The sequence below is a fragment of the Mustela nigripes genome, chromosome 8 (assembly GCF_022355385.1).
Source record: "Mustela nigripes isolate SB6536 chromosome 8, MUSNIG.SB6536, whole genome shotgun sequence".
NCBI lineage: Eukaryota > Metazoa > Chordata > Mammalia > Carnivora > Mustelidae > Mustela > Mustela nigripes.
The window spans coordinates 5,029,371-5,049,271 of NC_081564.1; the positions used below are offsets into that span (position 1 = coordinate 5,029,371).

The following is a 19,901-nucleotide window of genomic DNA, read 5'->3' on the forward strand; positions in this document are numbered from 1 at the left end:
GCCATCAGTGACATGTGGGTTACTGTCACCCACACACCTGTGTGAGTCTGTGCACTACCTGGGGCCTTTGGAGTGATTCCTCAAACAGGTGCAAACCCACCGCTGGGACCAACTAGGTTGCCTGTATTTGAGCACTGACCTATAGAAATACAGATTATTTTAATAGGAATCTCTTTCTTTGATATTTCAGACAGGGCATCCTGTGTGCCTGTGTGTTATTTTTTGTACGTACCATATGTAGGTAGTCATGAGTCACATTTCTGGATCGTGGAGGCGACAGTCCAAACATTTGGCTTCCAAGGGGGCCTTGAGCTCTAGAGAACTCTTGAGCCTCAAGAAGCATGCATAGGATTTTTCACGGTAGCCTCCCTTGTTTGTGACGGGGGAAAATTGAACACCACCCGCCCGTCCGTCAAACGGTGACTTAAAAAAATACTGTAGCTACACCAGCTAATGGGATACACCGTAGTGGTTGAATCAAAGAAGTCGAACCAAGTTTATCAGCGCGGCTTACTACAAAGGCGTAATAGGGAACAGGAGATGCTAATTACAAAATCATTCCTGCTGTAGGATGTTACTTAGGTGACGTTTTAGAACACACATGACTGCATTCGAGTGAGGTAGAAGTACCCTCGGCTGAAGCGGTAGCGGTCCGCACGGTAACTTCCGGGTGGTGCTCAGCTCCGGGGAGGGGGACACCTGAGGGGCGGGGGTCCAGCGAGTGTCATCGGATCTGTGACGTTTGATTGGCTTCCGATGCATCTGAAGCAGTGTTGACCAAGGGAGGCCTTTGTTCAATGTGGGGGTGCGTAGCGGTGTTCACGATAGAATTCTCTGTTCTTAGGCCATGGGTGTTTATTTTTTTATTTTTATTTTTTAAAGATTTTGTTTATTTATTTTATAGACAGAGATCAGAAGTAGGCGGAGAGGCAGGCAGAGAGAGAGGAGGAAGCAGGCTCCAAGCTGAGCAGAGAGCCCGATGCGGGGCTCGATCCCAGGACCCTGAGATCATGACCTGAGCCGAAGGCAGAGGCTTAAACCACTGAGCCACCCAGGCGCCCCAGGCCATGGGTGTTTAAAATACTGATACTCATATATCCTATATTGATAATAATAAGCGAAATGAGTCAAGCAGGAGCAGGGCTGCTGAGCCCTCGTGAGAATCGGCAAGAAGAAGAAGAAGAAGGTTGGAGGCTTGGGTGAGCGGACGCCGCGTCCTCTCGCCTCCTCCTTCCCCTCTTACTTTACTCTTTCCTTATTTCTTACTTCCGCACGACACTCCGGCCCGAGGGCCACCGTGAGGGCTCCCGTGGTGGGAACTGACCCCGTGCGCACAGCCCCCCGTGCGCACAGCCCTCACTCTCTTGCTCAAGCATACACAGAGAGCCGGCGGAGGGCCCGTCTGACAAGAGGTCCAGCCCCCCCTCTCCACCCCAACCCCGTGGGTCCCAGGCATAGTAGCCGGACTCTGAATCCATCCACTGGAGAGGCCGGTGGTGACATTCTCCTGGGCCCGGCGGCCATGACGGTGTGGGGAGCGCACATAGACCTTCTCCCCAGGAGGACCCAGAAGTCCTCCTTTCGTGTGCTGTTGGTCAGATGGAGGGTGAACGTCTCCCCACAGGTCTAATGCACTCACCAGACAGGGGTCATTGGGGGTCAACCCCGGGCATGGTTGGGGTCTTGGGGGGTCTCTGTCAGTGAGCGTGCTTCCTGCTGCAAGTAACCACATCTGACTAGAAGATTCCATGAGAAAGGCCCAGTGTACTCTCACAAGAACAGAGGTGGAGATACGGGCAGGTGGCCGCAGGACTGGTGGCCAGCTCGGTGGCAACCACAAGGACCCAAGACCCGTACCCACTCCATGCGGGGACCCTCCTGAGCTCAAAATGGCCGCCATGGCCACGTTTCCTCACACAATTGTGCTCATCAGGGAGGGAAAACCTTCCCCAGACTCTTCCTTCACGTCCGGGGCCAGAATTAGGTCCTGGGGCCTCTCCTAGCTCAGAACGGGTGTCTCGGGTCGGTCTCCTCAGAGGCAGACTCTGAGGTGACAGTTCTATGAGGGTGACTTATGGCTAAGGTCATGCTCCTGGCACAGCTGGGGAGGGAGAGGGGAAGTGAGTCAGGAAAGGGGGCAGTTTTAGGTTAAGTCTTGGCCTTGGCCTGGTCCCACGGGGAGCTGTGGGCACGGGGCCCCCGCCTTAGGACCAGGCACTCGTCCCTGTGCCAGCTGGTGCTGCCAGACAGCTGTGCCAGGGGACGTCATCGCCAGGCAGGGTGGTGAGAGGCCTCCAGCAGCCCAGAGCCAGCCCTCGGGAGCCTCGCCGGCCGTCAGCAGCAGACAGCACGCAGAACCAGACAGCACGCAGAACCTGGGGCTGGAGGCGCAGATTCGCCAAGGGCTCCGAGGGATCCGGGCCAGCCACCAGCCAGGGTTCCCTGCACTGGGAAAGCAGACTGCTGGAAGCTTCCTTCCCCATGACAGGGAAGGCACCGTCCCCATCAAGAGCAAGGACACATGTGCCAGAGGATTCAGCTGACACATGACCACCACGGACCGCAGCTGACTGCTGCGCTCAGGCCAAGAGGAAGCAGGAGGCCACACCAGGCCAGGGAACGGTCGTGTCCCCTGTCCCCGCCCTTCCCATCCTCCAGGGAACGACTCCCCAGAACCCCTGCTCTTGCCCAAGCAGGGGGCAGCTCAGGACCAGCAGAACCTGACACGTGTCCCCAGAAGGGGAAGCTCTGTGGACAGCACATCACGAAAGGGTCGGAGAAGAACCAGAGCCCCGGGGCGGTGGGGGTGGAGGGGGCGCCTTCCCCTGACTTCTGTCTTCACTGGGCGCCCAGGGTAAAAAACATGCAAGGTCACAAATGAATTACTGGCCGTGCTCTATTAGTTCTCTCTAATTCCTTTCTCAGTAATAAAGGGAAAGGTTATTAGCACAAGGTGGCTGGTAATAAGATAATTATGGTGCTGGCAGATCGCAAGAGTGAGGAGGCCGAGGCGGTGCCCCGGGTCTCGTCTGAGCGAGCGGTTGGTTCTGAATGATTAGGGACAGCGACAAAGCTGTCCCCAGCTTGCTGTGTTATTCATTCGGCCGATTTGCCCGGGCACAAATACCCAGGCGGATCCCTTTGAACTGCTGGGTTCTGCCTGCCTTCTTCCATCCCAAGGCCTGCGGCAGAAACACAGGGGGCTGTGCAAAATACAGACGCGGGGAGGTACCAACACCGAGGGTTTCCCGACTTCCCTGGACTCGGTCCCCTTGTCGGCGAGGCCGGGAGCTTGCTCTCTCTCTCTCTGCCGCTGGCCGGGCCCCCGGCTGGCCTCGCTGTGGGTTTCCACCTGAATGCCTGTCTCGGGCTGCGTGGGAAAGAAGGGGAAGTTCAGGACAGCGGCTGACCAGGCCAGGGTGTGGGGGAGGGAAACGAAGGGCCAAGGTTGTGGGTTTGAGGCCCGTCAAGGCCTGGGAGCTAGGACTCTTGCTTCTGTGCCAGCAGGGGGAGGACAGAAGGCATAAGGGACTCATGGCACTGTGCCCCTGACACAAAGCCTGGGAGGCTGTCCAGACCACAGTGACCGACTCATCCTGGTTTGTCTGGGACTTTCTGGGTTTTAGGACTAAAGGTCCCTGGTCCTGGGAAACCCCTCCATGCCAGGGAAACTGGGACCATGGTTTGCTCTGGTCTAGAGCCGAAGCAAGGGAGTTGCCTGGAGGTAAGGAGTGGGGGGGCGGCCCTGGGTGTCGGACAACACAGGGGCTGAATCCGGCTTCCACTGACCCTCCTCTGCCCCCATCTGCTTCCTGGAAAATGGAATAATTTATCTCAAAGCACACTGGGGGAAGGCAATAGAAGGAAACAGAGAAACTTGAGTGCCCGGAGTAGAGTGAGGTCTCAAACATATCACTGGTTTTTGTTGGTGGCAGAGAGATGATCGTGGGGAGGGGAGGTCCAGATGAAGGCCTTTTACAGACTGAAATTAGCGGGGACAGGGCTGCCCTTGACCTCCAGGAAGAAAACTAGGAATCGGAGGAACTCCCACCCAGGGATGTGTGTTCCAGCGCTATGGGAAGTGAGAAGCCAGTAGGGGGCTGACTGGTGGGTCGGGGAACACCAGGGCTGTGGATCAGCCTGCAGCTCTGCGGAGATCACCGACTCCATGTAAAACGGATGAGGGACAAGCTCTAGTTACAGATTGTTGAGGAACTCTTCAGGAGGCCAAAAAGAGTGGCTAGCGGGCTCCGTTCATGGGACAAGGAAGGGCGTCATTAGTCATCAGGGACACGTAAGTCAAAACCACAACGAGACGCCATTTCACATCCAACAGGACGGCTCTAAGAAAAACCTAAAAATAAATGTTGGCGAGGATGGGGAGAAATTGGAGCCCCTCTGCACCGTTGGTGGGAATAGGAAATTGTGCAGCCTCTCTGGAAAACAGTACGGCGGGCGGTTCAAACCGTTACATGCCTTCGGCTCGGCAGTTCTACTCCTAAGTGTGGCCCCGAATCACTGAGAACGGAGGCTCGAATAAATCCTGCACGGGCAGGTTCACAGCAGTGCTGTTCGCTATGGCCAAAAAGCAGAAACAGCCCAACGGTCCATCCACAGATGAGTGGATCAACAAAGTGTGGTCTCTCCGATCAGTGGAGTATATTTTGGGCATAAGAAGGAATGCAGTGTTCATATCCGCTTCCACCTGGATGAGCCTGAACAGACGTTTGCAGAATGGAAGACGCCAGGCACAGAAGGCCACATGCTGGGTGATTCCATTTATAGGAAATGTCCGGAACAGGTAAATCCTAGGAGCTGGGGGGGAGGAATGAGGAGCGATTGGTAAATGGGTGTGAGTTTCCTTCCGGAGACATAAGAATGTTCTAGAACTAGATAGGGATGGTTGCCGATGTCCCCAGTGTCACAAATGGTTAAGTTTTATGTCAGGCATCTTTTATCTCACACACACACACACACACACACACACACACACACACACACAATAGCAGGGGGATGGGGTGGGGCCCCTGGCTGGCTCAGTCAGTGGAACATGGGACTCTTGATCTCAGGGCTGTGAGTTCGAGCTCCATATTGGGTGTAGAGATGACTTAAAGGTAAAAAAAAAAGCAGGGGGAGGATACTTACCAACACATGTATGTACACACGTATGTCCTGGTGTCTGCCCGTAATATGTCTGGGAGGAAACACTGATGGGCATGGTTGTCTCTAAGGATGGGATTCAGCGGGCTGGGGATCAGGGAGGGGGCATCTCTTTAATTGCATATCTTTTGGGTCTGCTGGAACGCATTTTATCATATGCACGTGTTACTTTAAAAAAAGTAATAGGGTCTCCAGGTGACTTTTACACGAAAAAGAACATACGAAATTCAGAAGGAAAAATGAGATGTCAGAGACAGACTCCCCGAGGGAGGAGATGGGGTCATGTGGTCATACAACAGGAAGAACACGGAATCACTCATCTTTGATGCAGCTCTGCCTTCACCACTGAGGCCAAACGTTCTTTCAAATCCCACGGGAGGAAGAGAGGTTCTGAAGAGAGAATTGAATTCACGGCTCTCCGGGAGATAGTAAGAAGGGACCCAGAAGAAACCGCTGGATGGAAATTGGAGCCTAAGATGGGCAAGGACTTCCATTTTCTAAAAGGGAAGATAATATGGATTCTGGAAACCCCAGATGGGAAATGTCTGACAGCAAGAGCTCTTTGCAGAATATTCTGGAACAGAGCTTTACACAGATGGCTTGTGACTGTTTAGAAGAAAATATGATAATCATGAGAAGCTAACACAGGTTCACGAAGCTACCTTGTGTCAACTCATGCCAATTTCCTGTTTCCGTGGGGAGACCACCCTGGTAGAGCAGATGGCCACTTAGGACCCTGCGCTCCTAAAGGATCTGTAGAATACTGGTTTTATTATCCTTATGTTAGGAATTATTACCAACTTCTAGATTATCTGCCTTGTGTTTTCTGCATCTGTTTTATCTGAAAATTCCTATCCCACATGTTTTTAAGTCATTTCCCCAAATAGTTGTCGATTTGTAAGCTACTCAGACTTATTTTAATAATCTATATTAATCAAGAATCTTTTGGTCACAAGGGAAAGAAATCCAGCTCAAATGGTCATAAGCAGAAATGTCTGCAAGTGATGAAACTGGTTTCAGGTATGGCTGGATCCAGGTGTTGAAGAGCTATCATAGGGGATTTGAATCCTGCACAGATCCTGTGTTCGATCTGCTTTCCCTTGTATTTGGTTTCATTCTAAGATTGGATTTCCTCAAGGGGAGTTAGAACAGTGCCAACAGCTGTTGGTTTACCTCTTATCACCTTGGCAACCTGAACAGCCCCAGTATCTGGGCCAGCTCTGATTGGCCCACCTGGGTCTTATGCCCATACCTGAACCAATTACCATGATTGCTTGGGTTAGTCCATGTCCTCCATACAAATCACATTAGAGATCATTTCCTTTGGTGTAGGAGAGGAAAAGTTCCTTAAAGGAAAATTGAGATGCTACTATGGGGAAAAGAAGGAATGTGTACTGGTCAGGCAAAAAAGCCCCAGCTTAATCAAATTATGATTAGTTATGCAAATACCACGCAAGGAGGATAGGTCTGAACGGCATCCCAAAGTCAAAATGAATCTGCTACCGTTTCTCCATGTTCCACCCCTCCATTAACACAGAAAACTAATTGGTAGCAGTCTGGCTCGGGAAAACTATATGGTGCTTTTGTGAGATCCGCTTGGGCATGGAGCACACAGGTGAACATATGCAAGGCTTTTCTGTCTAGAAGTGAATGCTGTACAGGAGAGGAAGGGGGTCTGGTAGCGGGAAAGCAGGTAGGGCTGAGAGCACAGATGGTCCAGGCATCACGCGATGTGACCTAGTCCAAGACAGAAGCTGTGGATGTCTCCCCTTCTGCACTCTGTGCTGGGCATGGCGATCTCCTGGGTGTGTCCTTGGCAGAGGTAAGACCCACGGCTTAGAGTCCTCCTGATCAAGGCAGGGCAGATATTTGGAGCTGGAATGTCAAGTAGATGTCGTGCAACAGCAAGCTGCCACTGTTGGCAACAATTCTCCATGATGTTGTGTTGTAAAGGATTAACAACTTAATCTGGGATCAATGGACGCGAGTGCTGGGATTGATTAGCAATGCCTGCCTGGGAATGGCGGGTAAAGGGATAGGCGGCACACCTTGTATTTGCTGCAATAACCAGGACTTCCCAAGGTTATTCCAGGGAGAGGGGCTTTTAAGAGGCCAGCCCAACAACTGAAGACAGATCTATTTCCATCAAGTGTTAAATGAAATAATCTCTAAGCAAATAGTACTTTTTATGCCATGTCTGTTCTCCTAAGCCTCTTCTCTTAGTCTACATTATCACAACAGGTGTTGGCTGTTCATTCGACTCCAGCCACTAAAAAAAAGGCATGATAATAACGATGATATAAGACAGATTCCAAGACTTCAGTCATTCCTGAAAACCCGCACATTCCAGAAGCCAATATACTGATTCTATTGTTTAGGTAGTATTTTTCTTTTCTTTTCTTTTCTTTTTTTTAAGATTTTATTTATTCATTTGACAGACAGAGATCACAAGCAGGCAGAGAGGCTGGCAGAGAGAGTGGGGGAAGCAGGCTCCCTGCTGAGCAGAGAACTTGATGCAGGGCTCCATCCCAGGACTCTGGGATCATGACCTGAGCCGAAGGCAGAGGCTTAACCCACTGAGCCACCCAGGCGCTCCTAAAGATTTTATTTATTTATTTGAGACAGTGACAGGGAGGGTACGAGCAGAGGCGAGGGCTAGAGGGAGAGGGAGAAGCTAACTCCCTGCTCGGTGTGGAGCCTGACGCGGGGCTCGATCCCAAGACCCTGAGATGGTAACCTGAGCTGAAGTCAGATGCTTCAGGTGCCACCCAGGTGCCCTTGAAACTATCCACTGAGGTATGTCATACATACAGAAAAGACACAGGTCTTTAGCGCATGCCTTAAAGAATTCGTGAAACAAACACACGGGTTTAATCAACACTCACTCCATGGTTTCTCAGCTCAGCTTTCCTAGGACTCCCCCTTCCCAGGCCCTTTTCCTATCACTGTCCCCATGGATGACCATTACTGTGACTTCTAATGACAGGTTAGCTTTGCTTGGTTTGAGACATAAATGAATGGAATCCTGCAGCTGGATCTCTTCTCTGGTTTTCCCCGTGCTGTTATATGGAGCTGCGGTCTTGTCTGCCACGGCATAAATACCCCATGATTTATTTATACGTTCCACATTGATGGGCATTTGAGGCAGTTTTTATTCTGAATAAATCTTGTCTGGACATCCCGGTGCCTGTGTTTTTATGAACACATGGGCACATTTCTAAAGGGTACCTACCTGGGATAGAAATCGCTGGGTCCTCAGGCAGGCTCATGTTCAGACTAGCAGAGAGGGTTTTCCAAAGTGGTTGAACCATTTTACCCTCCCACCTGAATGTATGAGAATTTGCCCATGGGGGCACCTGGGTGGCTCAGTGTTTAAAGCCTCTGCCTTCAGCTTGGGTCATGATCCCGGCGTCCTGGGATCAAGCCCCTCATCAGGCTCTCTGCTCGGCGGGGAGCCTGCTTTCTCCACCCCCACCCCGCCTACTTGTGATGTCTGTCTGTCAAATAAATAAATAAAATCTTAAAAAAAAAAAAAAGAATTTGTCCATACATTTCATTTTATGTATTTTGTTTTATTATGTTATGTGTATTTATTATTTTTTGGTGTAATTATTATTTCAAAGTTCAGAATAGTGCCACGTAAGCTTATCCTATTTTATTTTATTTTAAAGATTTTATGTATTTATTTGACCGAGAGCAGGAGGCAGGGCGAGAGAAAGCACAAGCTGCAGGAGGAGCAGAGGCAGAGGGAGAAGCAGGCTCCCCGCTGAGCAGGGATTCCCGATGTGGGGCTCGATCCCAGCACCCCGGGATCATGACCTGAGCCGAAGGCAGACGCTTAACTGACTGAGTCACCCAGGCGCCCCTAAGCTTATTTTAAAAAGGAAATTGTATAGCTATCATAAAAGAAAAATCAGTATCACTGGCCACAAATAAGAGGTTATAATAGCTATTATAAAAACTAATAACTATTAGAAAGGTTCATCTAAAACCTATTAAAAAGTTCAGCACCGAAAATTACCTTGTGTGCTGTCAGCAGTGTGGACGTCACCCTTCAGGAAAGACGGGTTGGGGGTATTTCTGCTGGTTCTTACCCAGAAGGACGAACCTCGGCTTTATCAGAGTCCTGACAGCCTCCGCTGACCGGGCCCCTCAGGGATAGCTGAGCCCACCACCAGCTCCAGGGACGACCTCGATGGATCTGTGAGCCAGCCAATCTCCCTTCTCTGGGATGGGTTCAGAAATGTGCACGTGACCCAATTCTGGCCGATACGACGTTCACGACATTGTGTGTAGTGCAGTCACGCACCTGCAGGATGGCCCTCAGGGCCCTGAGACCCCAGCTCAGACCCTGCTTCTCTGCTGCTTTGCCCTGGGTAATCTGAGCCACGCCACTCCTCTTCTCTGACCCTCTGTCTCTTCATCTGCCCGGGGCAGCTGATAAAGGCAAAGGCGAGAGAGGTCCCTTATGCCAAACACTTAGCCCAGCCTCTCTCTTTTAGCAAGGACCACTCAGATTCTTGTTTGTTCTGGGTGGAATGCTCACTCAAGTCCTTCCACTACCGGCTTCTAGAATGGGTCTTGCAATGCAGTCATTTTCAGCAGCTTTTTGTTTTGAATTAGGGGGAGACTAGAGAAAAGTCTTCCACAGTCAAGGCAAAGGAATAAGAAGAGATTTTCTGGGCCGTGCCCTGGGGAGGAAGCTGAAAAAAAGATAGTGGTAACTGGGCTTGTCGAGATCTGGGCTTTGCGTGGTCGACTCATGACACTGTCAATACAAGCCTGTGAACAAGGTCCCATTACTACACCCATTTTACAGATGGGGAAACTGAGGCCCAGAAAATGGTTCAGGGGGAATGTGGCAGAGCCTAGATTTGAACCCAAGCCATCGGCTGCTGAAGCAATGATCCCCTTCTTTCTTGCTGGGGAAGTCATGATTTTACCAAGGGGCCCATGTGTCTCTGTGTGGTTCAAGAAAGCGTGACACAACTCCAACTCTGGGGGTGTGTGGTGGTGGAGGGAGGATCTAGATTGATCTCAGGTAATTGCTCTGATCCTTTCCCAGAGATTGGTTAAGCCATGGGCATGGGGCCTAGGTCTAGCCAATGGGACATGATCGAAAGCCGGCAGGAGGCTTTGGGAAATTTCTTGTTCTCCACGCACCGGCTGTTGTATCTGCATGTGTTAGCTGGAGCAATGGCAGTCATTTTGTGGCCATGAGGCAATTCGGGATGAGAACAAAGCTGAGGAGTGAAGGATCCTGGAGTCCGCAGCAATGGCCCTTTTAATCAAACTAAGGACTCCCTCTCCTCCTGATTTCCTGCTGTGCGAATTAGCAAATGATCACAGCGTTTAAGCTGATTTGAGCTGGGAGTTCTGTTACTTGCATCGAAATGGATCTCATAGAATGATGTTCAGCTTTGTGCAGACAAGGATGTTCTCCTGTTTTGGTTGTCACTGTATCTCCTGTGTCTGGAGCTCTGCCTGGCACATAGTAGGTGCTCAATTACTGTTTGTTCAATGAAATGGTGCAGCAGAGTCACTGAAGCACACAAATGCAGGTTCAAATGATGAACGTAGCAAAAGCCCAGATCCCGGACTGTGGCCACTGTGGGCCTCGAAGTCTGACAGTCGCAGTTCAGGGCTCAGCACTCTCTTTTGAGCCAGGTGACCTTGGGCGAATTCTTCCACCTCAGTTTTCTTGTGCATAAGATAGATCTGGAAGGCAAAATAATGCCTTCCCCAAAGCTATCCCCATCCTAATCCAGGGAATCTCTGAATGTGTGACCTGACATGGCAGGGGGGCTTTGTAGTTGTGATTAAGTTAAGGATCTTGAGATGGAGAGATTATCCTGGATTATCCAGGTGGCCCAGTGTAAACACTAGGGTCCCCATAAGAGGGAGGCCAGAGGGTCAGAGTCAGAGAGGAGATGTGAGGACAGAGGGAGAGGTTCAGGGGGTATGGAGGGCCACCAACGTCTAAACTCTGGAAAAAGCAAGGAAATGGACTCTCTTTAGGGCCTCCAAAAACAACACAGCCTTGCAGACATCTTGATTCTAGCCCCATAGGGCTCGTTTCAGACTTCGGACGTCCACAACTATAAAGTAGTATGCTTTTGTCATTCAAAGTCACTGAATTTGGGCGGATTTGTTATGGCGGTGACAGGAGATTTATACCCCGAAGCTGATAATTGTGTCTCCTTCCGAGAGTCCTGGCAGGGATTTAGGAAACTCAAACATGGCCGTGGCATGTTGTGAGAGCCCTGCTAGCCATTACTGTTCCTCAGCAGTTCCAGCTCTAGCCATGCCTCTGCCAGGAAGCCACTCCCGAGTCCTCCACCTCATGCCCACCACCCCTTCCTGGTTACCGTAAATGAAAAGAGTGGCCCCAACGCCAAGTTAAAAGTTTTACCTCAGTATCTCATTTGATTTCAGGCCCGTCCCATGAGGAAGAGGCTTACAGGATACCCATTTCACGGAAGAGAAACTGAGGCAGGGAGAGGTTTAGAAAAATAACGGGATGGGATGAGGAGGTCTGATCCACCTGCCGTGGACAGCCTTCCTGGGCTTGACTTGGACTCGGATGGCCCGGAGAGCAAGACAGCCCGGGCAGCCCCAGGTGTGCCTTTCCATAAATAGCTTCAAAGGAATTACAGGGAGCACGAACGGAAAATGTCCCTGCACGCGGCTGCCAAAGCAAACTGTTTTGCAGGTACCAACGGGCTCCACTCCTTTGTCCTGGCCCAGACTTGTCTCCGTGCCCAGCCCTGCAGGTCTCTCTGCACCGGGATGCTGGGGGTTGGGTCCCCCCACTCCGCCCCCCCCAGCCCCCCGCCCATTGCCTTCTGAACCTCCCCGGCATCCTTCCCCTCCTCCCTGCTGCACTGTCCTTGTCCTGACACAGCGTTTCTTTCCGCAAGGCCTCCTACCTCACGTGCTCAGACGGATCACCGTTCTGAAATGTGACCCAGGCCAGAGGACGGTCCTGCGGAAAACCTCTCAGGGTCTCTCCAGTGCTTGCAGGTGAAGTCCGGACTCCTTGTTGTGGAATACAAGGACCTTCATGTTTGCTGGGCTCATCCAGCCTACCTCAGGACCTTTGCACTTCTCCTCCCTGTCCGAAATGTCATTCCCTTGGATATCCTTACAGCTGGCTCTCTCTCTTCATTCAGGTCTATGCCCCATGGTCACCTCCCCAAAGAGGGCTTCCCCAGCCACTCTCTGCTTTATTCTTCTTCCTTCAACACTAGCTGAAATTACAATACGCCATTGTATGCTGATGTGTTTCTTTGTTATCTCTCACTGGATATTTCATCCAAGACAAGCAAAAGGTGAGAAAGCAAGTCCAAGGTGACAGAGAGGGAATGGTCAGTACAAAGGCCCTGAGGCAGCATTGTAGATGTGTTTGAAGAGGCCAGGGCAGTGGAACAGTCAGGACGGGGGAAGTGGGGATGATGAGGCTGGTGGGGGGTGGAGGGGGGGTGATCTTGCTTTTCTTCCCCCTCCTGCATAGTCTAGCAAAACCAACGCATTCTGAGCTACGGGCTGACACACTGGCCATGGTGGGGCCAATGAGCCATATTTTTGCCTCGGGGGACATCAAGCCTACACCCTCTGTGGCTGTTTATTCCATCATTGGTCTTGGTCTGAATGCCTCCTCCGAGCAGTGGAAATCACAGTCACCACAGGGACCCAGCTGGGTCTTAAGGGATGGTTGAGGGAAGCTTCCGGTGCCAGGCAGAGCTGGACTTAGATGCCAACAGCTCGCCGGTGATGGCATCGGGTTGGTGATGGAGCTCCCTGAGCCTGCATTCCCTCCGCCGCACGCTGGGAACCGTAGGAGCGCCCGTCTTCTCAGGTTTGTCGGCGGCTCCCTAAGATACAATGACGAGCTTCCGTTTATAGAGGACCTACTACGCGCTGGACATGGCCTGCTCTGTTCACAGTAATTCATTTTCATGGTAATCCTCTGAAGGAGGATCTGTTGGTTTTCCCCATTTTACAGATTAGGAAATAGGCTCAGGAAGATTGAATAACTTGCCCAAAGCCACGCAGCCAGGCAGCGTGGCTCCACAGTCCTTAGGCTACACAACATCTCTAGATCCGTAATCCCTGGAAATGCTCAGCTAGCCCAGGGCGCATTATAGAAAGAGCTCTTGAAGAATGTTCTTTAAGATTCTGAAGGGTCCCAGAAATTCGGGGTCTCAAAGGGTATTCCGTTATGTTTGCTCACTGAATTCCTGAAACCACCCCTTAAAGAATCCAGCCCATTTTGCAGATGAGGAACACTGAGGCTCAGGGAGGGAAAATGAGCTGTCCATCCTACCACACTCCAGCAGCACGGAAGACACCGAGTCACTTCCCATGGGATGGTCTTTGCATCTGCCGTTCCTTCCACTTGGCACGCTGTGCCCTCACCTTCTGGTGAGGTGCCTCCTTCCCAACCTTGGGAAGCAAGAAGTCTGGAGAACATACTTGCTGGCTTCTGCTTTCAGGGAAGGCAAGCCAGGAAGAGCAAGGCATGACAGTCCCCAGCTGCTCTGCCTGTGGGAGCCCAGAGCCACGGCTCTGGCCCAGGGTTCCGTCCAGTGACTGAATGAGGTGTCAAATTTGGGGGCTGAGCCCAGATCTGTCTGACACAAAATTGGATCCTTCCATTTTAACTCACTCTCTCCATAGTTGGGCGTGTTGGGCCCCCACTTGACAGTGTAGAGCCCCAGACACTTTACACATGCCGTACTGGCCTTTGAGTCATTCCTGAGGGTGCTGAGAAGCCTGGAGAGCCCCTCTGAGTCAGGTGAACCCACCATGGTGGCATTTTCTGCATTTAGATTTTAAGTAGGTTCTGCACTCAACGTAGGGCTCGGACTCATGCGCTGAGATCAAGAGTCACACGCTCGGCGGATTGATCGCCAAGCCACCCAGGTGCCCCAGAAAGGCTGATATTTTTTAATGAGAATTAGGATTGACTCTGCTGGACAGGAGCCAGTGGGGACCAGGGAGAGACACATGTGCCTGGCTGTGAGGCTGCAGGTCTTCTCAGCTATGCTAGGGCCTCTGGGCTCTGATTGCTCCTTGATTGGGGACCTGAGCTCTGGGCCCACAGCAGGACGGGCCAGGCCAGGGCCCCTTGGAGAAGCAGGTCACGCAGCTGCTCCCCAGCTCTTCCTCCTTCCTGGGGCTTTTGTCGGCTTCCCAGGCCTCACTGGGAGGTCAGGCCACCCAGGGGCTAATTCCTGACATTCTCCGGAAGTCTGAGAAATAGCAAATGTGATGTGAAGAAGCTGGAAAGGAGACCTCCTTGAAATCTCAAGGAAAAACCCAGAAGTGCTCACAGGGAACGTCCAAAACCAGATGGCCACACTTGAAAGAAAGAAAGAGAGAGAGAGACACACACACAGAGAGTGGGAGGGAGGGAGGGAGGAAAGAAAGAGAGAGAAAGGAAGAGAAAGGAAGGAAGGAATAAGACAGAGAGAGAGAGAGAAGGGGGGAAGAGGAATGAACTTTCATTCTGCATCTTTAAATATGGGGCATGGGCCATGGTCAAAGCCAGTCACCACCCCCTACCACAACTCCAGCTCCCAGGCATCCCCTCTACCCAGAGGCAACCCCCAGTAGCATCTCTCAAGTGTCCCGTCCCCCTGTCCCCGCCCCCAGGCTCATCCGTCCCTCCTCACCGCCACTCCATCTTGCTCTCATACTGGCCTCCTCCTTGGTCCTTGAAGGGGCCAAGGGCCTTCCCATGCCAGGGCCCTGGCACAGGCTGTGTGCCCTCTGCCCAGATACTGCACGGATCCCCCTCGGCAAGGCCGCCGCTGACCTCCCTACCCCTGTGCACAGTCTTCCTTTCCAGATTTGTTTCCTCTGCAAGCGCGGGCTGTCTTCTAATACATTGTACATTTATTCGGTTTTTCCTTATGTACCGCCCTCCCCCACACCCTTAGAATGTCAGCTCCATGAAGGTAGGGACTTTGCTTATCTTGGTCACTGCTGAATTCTCTCCGCAGGCCACGGTGCTTTGCACACAGTAAGCTTTTCTTTTGCACACGTACCACACTACGTACCAGCCCGTACTTGCTTCTGTGCTTAAACAATGTATCTTGGACCTCTGCCCCCCACCCGGTAGAACGTACACCGTGTTCTCTTGCTTGTCCACAGGTGCCAGACTTGTTCCACTGGACAGACGCCCAGGGTCATGCTGCCAGCTCCACTGACGCCTGCTTTGGCGACCCCAGCCTCTGGCCACCAAAAGCGAGGCTGCAGGGACCACGGTCCCCACTGGATGTCTTCTCTGATGTTGCCCTCTCTGGTCCCAGCCCTCTGGCGCATGAGAACAGAGACTCAAACAGAGGCCCTGGGGTGTGGGTGGGTGGGGGTGGGGGGGCCAGGAGCACACTCCAGAAATGCAGCCTGGGGAGAAAGCGAGTTATCTTCAGAGATGATCGGACCTATCAGCCAGGGGCTTGATCTCATTCTCTGCTTCCTTCTTTTTGAAATGCACGGTGTTATCAATAAAGGTGCACACATCAGAGAAAGCGGGGAGGGTGACGCTGCAGTTTCTTTTAGCAAAAAGGGTACAAGGGGGCTGGGCGACATCGCCCGTGATCGGTTTGCAGGACTGCAAGATTGGAAGGGGACTTCGGACTCCATTATTCCGGAAACGCGGGGATCTGGGGAGATCCTGACCCCTCCAAATCTTCTGTGTTCTGACATGTTGCATTTTTTTGAACACCAGAGTATTTTTCTTACCCCTCTAAAGGGATTTTAGTGCACGGGCATCGATGCGCACGGGCGTCGATGCAACTCCCCACCTCCCCACTGGAGGCCCGGTCCTGAGGGCTGGGCTTGAGCTCCTTCGCTGTTCTATCCGACAGTGCCCAGCACTCTGTAGGCAATAGCTAACTACATATTAAATAAATAAAGCTCTGAGGCATTCATTGAAAGCAGGCTTTCCCTCCTCCTGCTTATGATTTTGCAAGAGGGTCCTTTGTTCACTAAGGAAGTTTCTAACTTCCTGTGCCCATTCGACCCCTCTATTTTGGGTAGGGACCACCGGTGGCTGAGTGGAAGATTGGCCTGAGCAGCTAACACTTTGTAGGTGGTCACCTACCGCTGAATGCCGGTGGTCACCGGCACCTGCTGAGGGCAGCCCACCCAGGCATTTGGTGTTTGGTTTGGCTGACTTGTGTTTTATTTTTTTTTTTATTTTTATTTTTTTTAAGATTTTTATCCATTTATTTGACAGAGAGAGAGAGATCACAAGTAGGCAGAGAGGCAGGCAGAGAGAGGGGGAAGCAGGCTCACTGCTGAGCAGAGAGCCCGATGCGGGGCTCGATCCCAGGACCCTGAGATCATGACCCGAGCCGAAGGCAGAGGCTTAACCCACTGAGCTACCCAAGTGCCCTTTAGATAGCATTTTAGGGGCACCTGGGTGGTTTAGTTAGTTAAGCGTCTGCCATCAGCTCAGGTTATGATCTCAGGGTCCTGGGATCGAGTTCCGCATGGGGCTTTCTGCTCACTGGGGCGTCTGCTTCTGAGATCATGACCCGAGCCGAAGGCAGAGGCCTAACCCACTGAGCCACCCAGGCGCCCCTGGCTGACTTGTGTTTTAAACCAAGGGTGACTAGGACAGCCTGGGAACGGGCGTAGGGGTGTACCGCAGGCCCCACCTGTCTCTGTTACTCACCTCCCCATCAGTCCCTGGCTTGTGGTTCCTGCCAGGCTCTGTGGGCTTTCAAGTGTGCAACCGTGGTTTAAAGCATGTCTAAAGTATGAACTCTATATGTAAAGATTTTCCCTGTGCATGTGGTTCTGGTGGGTATGCAATGTTTGTCCTGTGAATGTTCATCAGGGTGCCTTTTGGGGTATCCTGGTAGAGGCCCAGAGAGTGAGGGCTTCCCTTTGCTTGTGTTCTGAAGGCCAGTCCAGGGCTTGTGGGGATGCTGTGGGCAGGGAGGCTCAGGTCATCATGCCCTCTGGCCTGGGCTCTCCTCCAGGCCTGTCCAGGTGGCATTCTTTCAGGGCAGAGAGTTTGATCAGACATCATGGTTGTCCATATGGACTCTTAGCTTGAATGGGTTTCTCCTGGGTGTCAGGTCCGGGGTTGGGTGCTGGATCCCCCCCCACCTACCCAGAGGCTGAGATGGTGGAGAGAAGTGAAGACTTGACCGTGTTATACGCCAGAGGGACAAGTGCTAGACAATTGGGATGCAGGAATCAATCATTCCCACCTGAGTCCGGGTTCTGCAAGGCCAAGCCTGATAACCCAGCCAGTGCCTTCCGTGTTGCCTGAATTCATTATTCACTGCTCATTTATTGTCAACACTTTTTAACTGCTGTCTATTGTGTGCTGGCGATACAGCAGTGGGCTAGACAGATGAGGTCTCTGCTGTCATGGACCTGACGTTCTGGTGACAGAAGACAATATATGTGACAAATACCCAGGATAATTTTAGGTGGTGATAAATGGTGAAGAAAATATATAGGGTAATGAGTTAGTTAGTGCCTTGGGAGTTTTGATAGAGGATCAGGGAGAGCCTCTCTAAGGAGGTGACATTGAACTGGGACCAGAAGCTAGAAGACGGCTCTCTCAGGCAGAGAAACAGCCAATGCAAAGGTCCTGAGGCAGGAATGAGTTTGACTAGTCTGCTAATTATTTAGAAGGGAATGGTTGAATGATTCGAAATTATAGTAGGAACATAGCCTAAGGGCAGAATTTGTCCCTTGGATTTCTCAGCTGTTTCCAGCTGCTCGGGACCCATGTACTGTATGTGGCCCAATGTCCTTGGGCGAGTTCCCTTGATCTTAATCTCTTCACCTATGAAATGGGCATATTGACAGTCTTTCCCTCACGGTGAGATGTTTGGGAGGCTCTGAGCTAGCATTATTATTAACCCCCATCCCAGCCCAGTGTCTAAGGGCCCTCCAGGGAGGCTCTTTGGGGCGGAGTGTTCTTTGGCAATTTTTCAAAGCTGTTGTTCCCATTAGTTACATGAGAACCCCTGAGGCTGCTTGCTGCTCAGAGCCCAGTAGCAAATGGTGCAGTGCTGAGGACTAGCAACGGGGGTGCGGGGGTGCTGGGTACTGATCTGTGGCAGGAGGGGAGGGGCGTGGGGGGCTCCGCGGGTAGGCAGGGGGGTGGAGGGGAGGAGTTCGGGAGGGCAGGGGCTCAGCTGAGACTCCCAGTTCATCCCTTCGAAACCCCATGGTTTCTGGCGCCCATGTGGAATCACTAGCAGAAGGTTCTTAATCTCTCTGGGTCTCAGTTTCCCTATCTGTAATGTGGAGTCCATCCTAGGAACCCACCCTCTGAGGGTTTCTGGGGGGAACCTGTGAGATCCTGAGGACATGTACTTATATTTTTCCGTGTGTAACATGGCTGGTCCGGAGGACACTGACGTTTGAGTCCGTCCTTGGCTTCCTTTGAGGGGTTTCCAAGTGACCCATGCGACAATCCCCCTGCCTGTCTGCCCCACTCCGATGTTCACAGCCTCAGCCAAAGCCCCCGGACTACCACTGGGAGGCAGAAGCTGGGCAAGGGAACCTCCGAAGACGGTACCCCACACCCTCCTCCTCCAGTGCCAAATCCCAGAGCAGATCTCTTTGAAGTGCAGATGTCAGGAGCGGTCTCAGGTGACACAGGGGGGCGGGGAGGAGGGCTGAGGAGGGCTTCCCAGGCCCCCTTCTGCCCTGCCCTCTCTTCCCCAGGCCCTTCAGAGGGCTAGGCCTTCCGTCTGCCGGGCTGGCGTTTTGCCTGTGGATTCCCACGGTCTGGTTGGCAGCTGTGGAGCTGGTGGGGCCAGGATGCGAAGGGAAGGGGCCGCTGATGTCCCCCTTCTCGTTCCAAACCTCTCTTCCCTGCACACGCACTTCCCCTTTTTCCAGGTTTTGGTCAGCCCCAGGTGCTCCCTCTTTCCCCTCAATAAAAAGAAAACGAGCAGCCTGAGAGGGCAGAGAAGGACAAATTGCTACAGGGGAGGCGGGCAACACCCCGCCTGCTGGCAGGAGGCACGCGTGGGGCCCCTGGAAACCGCATGGCCGCCTCCCCACCGCAGCCATTCCCCACTCCCCCTAGGGGTTCTCAGATGTTGGCAGATGGCAGAACTGAATCTGCTGAGACTTCGCTCCAAAAAAGGAAAGCTGAACTGAAAACAAAAATTCAAACTCTCCAACATCTTCGGGGGAAAGGAGAGGAGGAGGGAGGCTCCAGGCCTGGGGCTCCCAGTGCCCTCTGCTGTTTTAAAAAAAAATCTCCCCTAGCTTGGGAGGGCCACCTGGGAAGGGGTCACCGGGGACGCACAATCGGCAGGGGGCCAGAAGGGTTCTTGTTGGAGACTGTGAGTTCCTGGGAGCGGGCCCAGGACTGTTCACGTGCGTGTCTGCGACCCCACATGCTTGTGCCGTCTGGGCTTGTGAGGGTGTGTGTGTCTCTGTGGATGGTATCACAGGCTTGCGGCATCAAGTCCATGCATTTGTGTCCCCTGGGGTCTCCAAATGGGTGTTCCCTCAACCACACATTATGGAGTCCCTACTGTGTGAAAAGGCCATGTAGAAACAGCCAGAAATCCCTGCCCTCGGGAAAGAGACATTCTGGTGTGTGTGCCTGACTGCGTGTGCAACTTGTGTGTACGTGTCCCGTGTTTACCTGTGGGTGATCTTACACTTGAGTCGATGCCCCAGGCTACACGCACGTCTGCGGTGCGCTGTGAGTTTCCCCGTGCGATCACTGGGCCACAGCTGCT

General features: G+C 52.3%; 1 long non-coding RNA gene across 2 annotated transcripts in view; it reads left to right on the forward strand.

Moving 5' to 3' along the window:
• LOC132023073 (uncharacterized) overlaps positions 1-15,509 on the forward strand; it is a 30,897-nt gene extending 15,388 nt beyond the window's left edge. Inside the window, exons 1-3 of one of the 2 annotated variants that reach the window (XR_009405847.1) lie at positions 2,843-3,724; positions 12,081-12,183; positions 15,319-15,509. This is a non-coding gene — a long non-coding RNA (uncharacterized LOC132023073). Of the gene's footprint in view, positions 1-2,842; positions 3,725-12,080; positions 12,184-15,318 lie in introns of those variants that run through there. The other variant, XR_009405846.1, reaches the window with a different exon arrangement.
• The last annotated feature ends 4,392 nt before the right edge of the window (positions 15,510-19,901 follow it).